We start from the raw sequence: 6,532 nt of genomic DNA, 5'->3' as shown, positions 1-6,532 counted from the left end.
CATACCACATGTTCGTTCGGTTCATTTACAGGCCTACAAAAATATAGATAGCTAGAGATATCCTGTAACTTGTTACCTGACCAAGTGGTTTTTCCTTCTTTTTTAACCTTTTCATAGCTCTCTCCCTAGAAGTTCCCATGATCAAGTTTGTGGGCAAACGCTTCTAACTAATCAACACATGATTTCAGAGGAAACAGAAAGCAATTTCACCTTGTTTGCCATTTATTCTGAAACATGAAAATCGGCAAACTGTTCTTCTTGGTGAAAATTTAAGTACAACTATACGGATGATCTTTAAAAAAACATCATAATCTTATGTCTCCCAAGACGACATGATGAAGTGGCCATGCACATTTGTTCAAAATGTTTGTTTCAGCAAAAAGCCCACAAGTTTACATTATTTTATCGCTGGGTTCCAAAAGTAAATGAAACATATGAAAGAACACAACGACACCATACGACTTTCTCGTACGAGTCAACCTATGGTTCTCCACCAAGCTCCACCCGTAGGTTGTCATATGGATAAACCTTAGGTGCCTAGTTAACAGTAGGAGAAAAAAATAAATCAGCATAAGTATCAAAATATGTAGCTAGCAAGTAACACAACTTTAAGAGTATAACAAACTAATTAATCCTAGCAAGCAACGATAATTTTAAATCAAATTTAAGAAATGTAGAACAAATACACTTCTGTCTACAGACATTTGTGGATATGGAGGACACCTTACAAAACGCAGGTTGATGTCTCAGTAACAAAAGAAATTAAAATCCATATATGAAATAGAAAGATATAAATCTTCTAAAACAGAGACCACTCAACCAGATGCAGGCATTATTGATTAAAATTTTATCTGCCATATCTCAAGACCACAATTGGAGTATTATGAAAACAAAAATATCTATTTGCCGGTTGGAGCAGAGAGCTTATGTTTGGCTGTTTTGTACTCACTATCCTAAAAGCGAAGGCATATCCACAGATTGTAATTATCATTTACAAACAATCCATTTGAGATATCTAAGGTGACATGGTAGTGCTCTTTCATCCCTCAAGTACAGGGATGAAGGGAAACTATCCTGCAAGTGCAAGTGCCTTTTGCGAACCCCAAAACATATTGTCAACTTTGCTAACTGAACATTTAATGAATATAAAACTCCAGCTAGTGGAACAGTAAGCCAGACAACCAAAGTAGTCCCCATTCCAAGGCAAGGGCTCATCTAAAAATTCAATGTTAAACAGGAAACGCCATTTCTGGTTATGTTTCCCGATTCATTATAAAGGGAATCAAGAACCAAAGAAACGGATCTTACATCATGACCTTGAGCAATGTTCTTTCTTAGAGCTATAAAGGTTGCTGAGAGCGGCCTAGAATCCTGAGTCCTAGACAAACAAATATCTTCAATTTTTAGTTATGACATGTATAGTCTACATAATTCAGATATCAGATCCCCAATTCTATGATCACCGCTGACTGGAGCATGGCATCAATTTTTCTTAGCAGACAACCAGCGTGAAACTAAGGTGCCATGGCATCTGATTCAATCAATAATATCCAACATTTCTACTTTTTCGAAATTTGAAGGATACCCAAACACCACAAGCTACAAATACAAATTACTATCACATGAAGAAATTCACGGGCTACAAAGAAAACTAAACTGAGCCAAGGAAAAATCAGAGTTTCTTTCTTATACTTACAAATGGAATTTTAGAGGCTTTATCATTCCACCAAGCTAATATTCCCAACGATGCAAAGAAGCTCAAACCTCCACACATCCAAGCCAATGCCTCGTACTATTCTCAGCAAATAAATAATAAAATGAAACATAAGAATAAGCAAGGGATATGAGAACAAAATCTCAATTTCTGCAAATAGTCCAAAATCACACTAGGAAAAATTTCCTACCTTTCCGACAGTATCAGCGATTCGATCTATGCAAGGTTCTGGGAAGGCGGTTCCATTGTCCCAAATTAGCTCGTCATTAACCGGAAGCTGAAGCGTAAAAAAAAAGTAAAAATATTTTAGGGTTTTCAGTTAATTGGTTGAATATAACCGATGAATTAATCGGAGGACTTATAGATTGATCAAAGCTTACAGGCTTGTCCGGCACGATGTGTTTGCCAACAGGGAGACCCATGCCGGAACGAAGGCGAGAGAGGAAGCAGCTGAGCGCGAAACGATGCCGTTTCCGCCCATGATCTTTGACGCTACGTTACTCAATCGTCCTGCCATTTTTACTCTTCTTCCTTCGCTTTCTTGAAACCAAACAGAAGTTATGAATTTGGTAAATTGATGTGTTGTGAGGTGGAGTCTTGATAACACTCAAAACCACAGGCCCATCAATGGGATAGAGAATTGAATCCAATACCCAATAGGCTTGTCAATATCGACCCATTTACTGAGAAGAATTTTAAGAAGTATTATTTATTAAATATTCTGACTGAATTTAATTTAAAAGTGAATTCATCTAATTCAGTTTTAAAATGAATTTAAGATACCAGAGATTTGGTTCTAGTTTGTATTTCTCAACTTATTGTATTCCAAGAAAAAAATTATTGAAGGCACTAAAATTATGTATAAACTGCAACTAATTAAATTTGATTTGTTGAAAATAATTACCACCCACTCATGTATATATACATATACGGACAGAAGATTTTATAACACGATAAAAATTTAAATTTTTATAATTTTATGGGTGAACCTAAATTTATAAAATTTTAGGAACGAAAATAAATTTTTAATAAAAAAACAGATAGAAAAATCTAAAATATAATAATTTAAAATTTGTAGGATAATTGTCTCACCCCCTCCCTCGATCTATCTCTCTATATATTTATAAATTTTGATTTTAAATTTTCGTTATGCTAAGCCTTTCTAAAGTAAAATTATGTGGTATGTAGGGTAAATATTTAATTCTCATATCTATAATTTACAGTATTTATATATATATAAATCTATATCGTCGGTTGTCCCGAAGGGACAATCTATAATCTATATCTATATTTATATAAGTATATTTTGAAAGAAATTTTTAGACATGCATAAATAAATTTTTATAACATTAATTTAAATTACTACAGTAATATACAAATTAAAATTAGTAATTTTCAGTTGTTGAATATTATATTTCTAGTACTAGTAGCTTATCATTGGAGTGGACTTAGGGAGAGAAACTAGAGACAATAAGGTAGGGTAAGAAAAATTGAATTTTCGCTTTGATTCAACTTGAATTGATTTTGAGTTGTAATTTCATTAACTCGACTTAAATCGGAAAAAAAATCAAATTCAATCAAGTTATAAATAAACTCGAATAGTAACTTAAATAACTCAAATTTTAGTAATTAACAGATTGATTTTAAAGTTTAAGTCGAATCATTTGACTCTACACGATATATGTATATCACTATATCATATAAAAAATATGAATAAATATACATGCATTGTATATGATTATAGAGAACCATTTAAATTGGATTCAAATAGTACTATAATATTATAAATATTTATAATTAAATTTAAATGTAATCTCGAATAAATCAACTCGACTAAGTTCGAAATTTTTTTAAGTCAAATTCAAGTTATAAAATATAACTCGTCAACTCAAATAATTTAAAAAAATTATTTTGATTCGACTTAAACCGATCTAACATTCACTAGTAAAGATTTGAGGGTGGAAAGGTACACTATGAAGTTGGAGAGAGAAAGAGAGGAAGAGGGCAGGAGAGAGGGAGAGGGGAAATGCTTACGTGTGTCAACCTTAATATACGGATAAAAAATGTGCTATTGATTTTATTATTGTTTAAATAACAAAATCGGTAAAAAATAATCAAAAACATTATTAGACACCGTCGGTTTTGTTATTATTGGGCGTTTTACCGGATTTGGTAAAAATGACCTGAAACATTATTAGGCGCTACCGGTTTTATTATTGTTGGACACTTTTACTGGAAATGTTAAAAAAATGATGTTTTAGGTAAAAATAACAATATTTTTGATTATTTTTACCAGTTTTATTATTTAAATAATTACAAAATCGATAGTACCTTTTTTAACTGTATATTAAGGTGCCACACCGTAGAATTTTCCGGGGAGTATCAGAATTATAGTAAGGATTTGTGAAAAGAATGTTCGTGAGGTTTTGTGAAGAAAAAGTAAATTAAAATTTAAAATTTAAAATTTAAAATTTTTAATTATAATTAAATATTAATAAAAATATATTATTGTTATATATTAATAAAATAAGTCACATAATGTTATTTAGAAAATGGAGGGTGATAAAAAAAATTAGTATATAAATTTAATTATTAAATTTAAAAAAAAATAGTTTAGTGACCAAAATAAGATTAGGAAGAAAGTTGAGTAATAAATTTAGAAAATGAGAATTATGGTAAGGATTTGTGACAAGAACGTCCGTAAGTTTTGGGAAGAAAGAGAAAGATATTGAGGAATCGTTTGATTTACGGAATCTAATATTACATTTGGAAATAATATTACTAAATGTAACATTACTATGAGAATATTGTATTACTTTGTTTGGTTTATTTAGTACGAGTGCAACATTATAGTATTTGGTTAGAGGAATATAAGATTACTTGAATGCATATTTTACTAAATTATCTTTAAGATATATATATTTTTTTAAATTAAATTTTAATATTAAATTATAAATATTTGAATAAAATTTCATAAAGATATTTTAATCGTTATATTATCTAATTTTTGAGAAAAAAATATATTTATAATTAGTATATTAAACTTGTTTTTTTAAATAATTTTCAAAAGCATCATATTTATATATATAAATTATAATATAATATAAAAATAATATTATTATAATTTTGAGTGGATAAAGATATTATTTTTTAATTTATAAGATCTATTTTTAATAACTTAAAGTTAGATATTATTATAAATAATTAAAATTTTACAATCATATTATTTTTCACCTCATAAAATTATAAAAATAATATATTGAATATTAAAAAAATAATTTTAAATGCTCAAATTTATTAATATTTTGCTAAATTAGACTCTTTGTATATTATTATTATATTTATAATTTTGAGTAAAGTATAAAAAAAATAAGAATTGAAAAGGATCATTATAAAAAGAATTCATTAGTCTAGGGATATTTTTGTCGAAAGCGGTGGGAATTATCTAATACCTAAGAATTTGAATATAATGACATTCCCACCATTTTAACTAAAAAAATACTACTATTCAGAAAAGATTACTCCCTAGTAATAATATTTTTGGTAAACCAAATGTGAAAATGCAATTCTGGAAAAGATTATTCCCTTTGGTAATGTTCTTTTCCGATAACCAAAAGCCCCCTTGAGGTTTAAAATTTTGGAATTAGAGATTTAGAGTAAAATTTAAAATTTTGTTTTTATTTTTATTTTAAATTATAATTAAATATTAATAAAAATATATTATTGTTATATAATAAATATGTCACATGATGATATTTAAAAAATGGAGGGGTGTTAAAAAATTCAATGTATAAAATTTAATCATTAAATTTAAAGATTTTTAGTTTTAGTGACCAAAATAAGATTAGGAAGAAAGTTGAGTGAAAAAGTAAGCAGTTTATCCTTTTGTGTAACACAATCCTCTACCTCTCGCATCTTTAAACCGCAGGCAAACGAGATTGTCTCAGGAAAGGTGGGTTAATATACGGCTAATATATGGCATTACTGGATACATTAAAATGTATTTAATAAATTTGGTTTAGCGGTACCTATTATGTTGACAACTAATAATGTTTTAGATAGAAAATATGAAAAACTATTAAAAAATTTGGTAACCGGTAAACTTTGGTTATCGGTAAGTATCTATCCTTTTTATAAAAGTGTCCATACTTTTAACATATCAAGTAAATTTTACCGGTTTTGTCATAATGAATCTGGTTTTGTCATATTTTTACCTGTTATATTGTAAAGTATCTATCCTTTTTATAAAAGTGTTCATACTTATTTCACTGTGAAAATATATTTATTATTATCTTTGGTTAATATTGTTAAATTTAAATTCTAAATAATATTTTATAAAATATCAAAACAATCAAATAATTTTTTGTGTAAATGAAATTATTAAATTAATATTGTAGGTGGAAAACATGCAACACTATTAAAAAAATTGAAACATAAATTACATAACTTTAAAAAAAGTATATATCATTTTTATAAAAGTGTACATACTTATTTCACTGTGAAAAACATATTTATTATTATATTTGGTTAATATTGTTAAATTTAAATTCTAAATAATATTTTATAAAATATCAAAACAATCAAATAATTTTTGTGTAAATGAAATTATTAAATTAATATTGTAGGTGGAAAACATGAAACACTATTAAAAAAATTGAAACATAAATTACATAACTTTAAAAAATATATATATCATTTTTATAAAAGTGTCCATACTTATAAAAGTAGGTCTAAGTCATGAAGAAATATTAAAAAAATGTGCTACCGGTTCGTGTCGATCCAAATTAAAAATGTGTCGATCCAAAATGATATAACAGG

General features: G+C 27.7%; 1 pseudogene; it reads right to left on the bottom strand.

Annotated features, from left to right (window-relative positions):
- Positions 1-423: 423 nt before the first annotated feature.
- On the bottom strand, positions 424-2,271 carry LOC120120766 (annotated as a pseudogene).
- Positions 2,272-6,532: the final 4,261 nt, after the last annotated feature.

This window comes from Hibiscus syriacus, unplaced genomic scaffold (genome assembly GCF_006381635.1).
Source record: "Hibiscus syriacus cultivar Baekdansim isolate YM2019G1 unplaced genomic scaffold, ASM638163v2 tig00110347_pilon, whole genome shotgun sequence".
Classification (NCBI taxonomy): domain Eukaryota; kingdom Viridiplantae; phylum Streptophyta; class Magnoliopsida; order Malvales; family Malvaceae; genus Hibiscus; species Hibiscus syriacus.
This window is presented reverse-complemented; position numbering and strand designations above follow the sequence as displayed.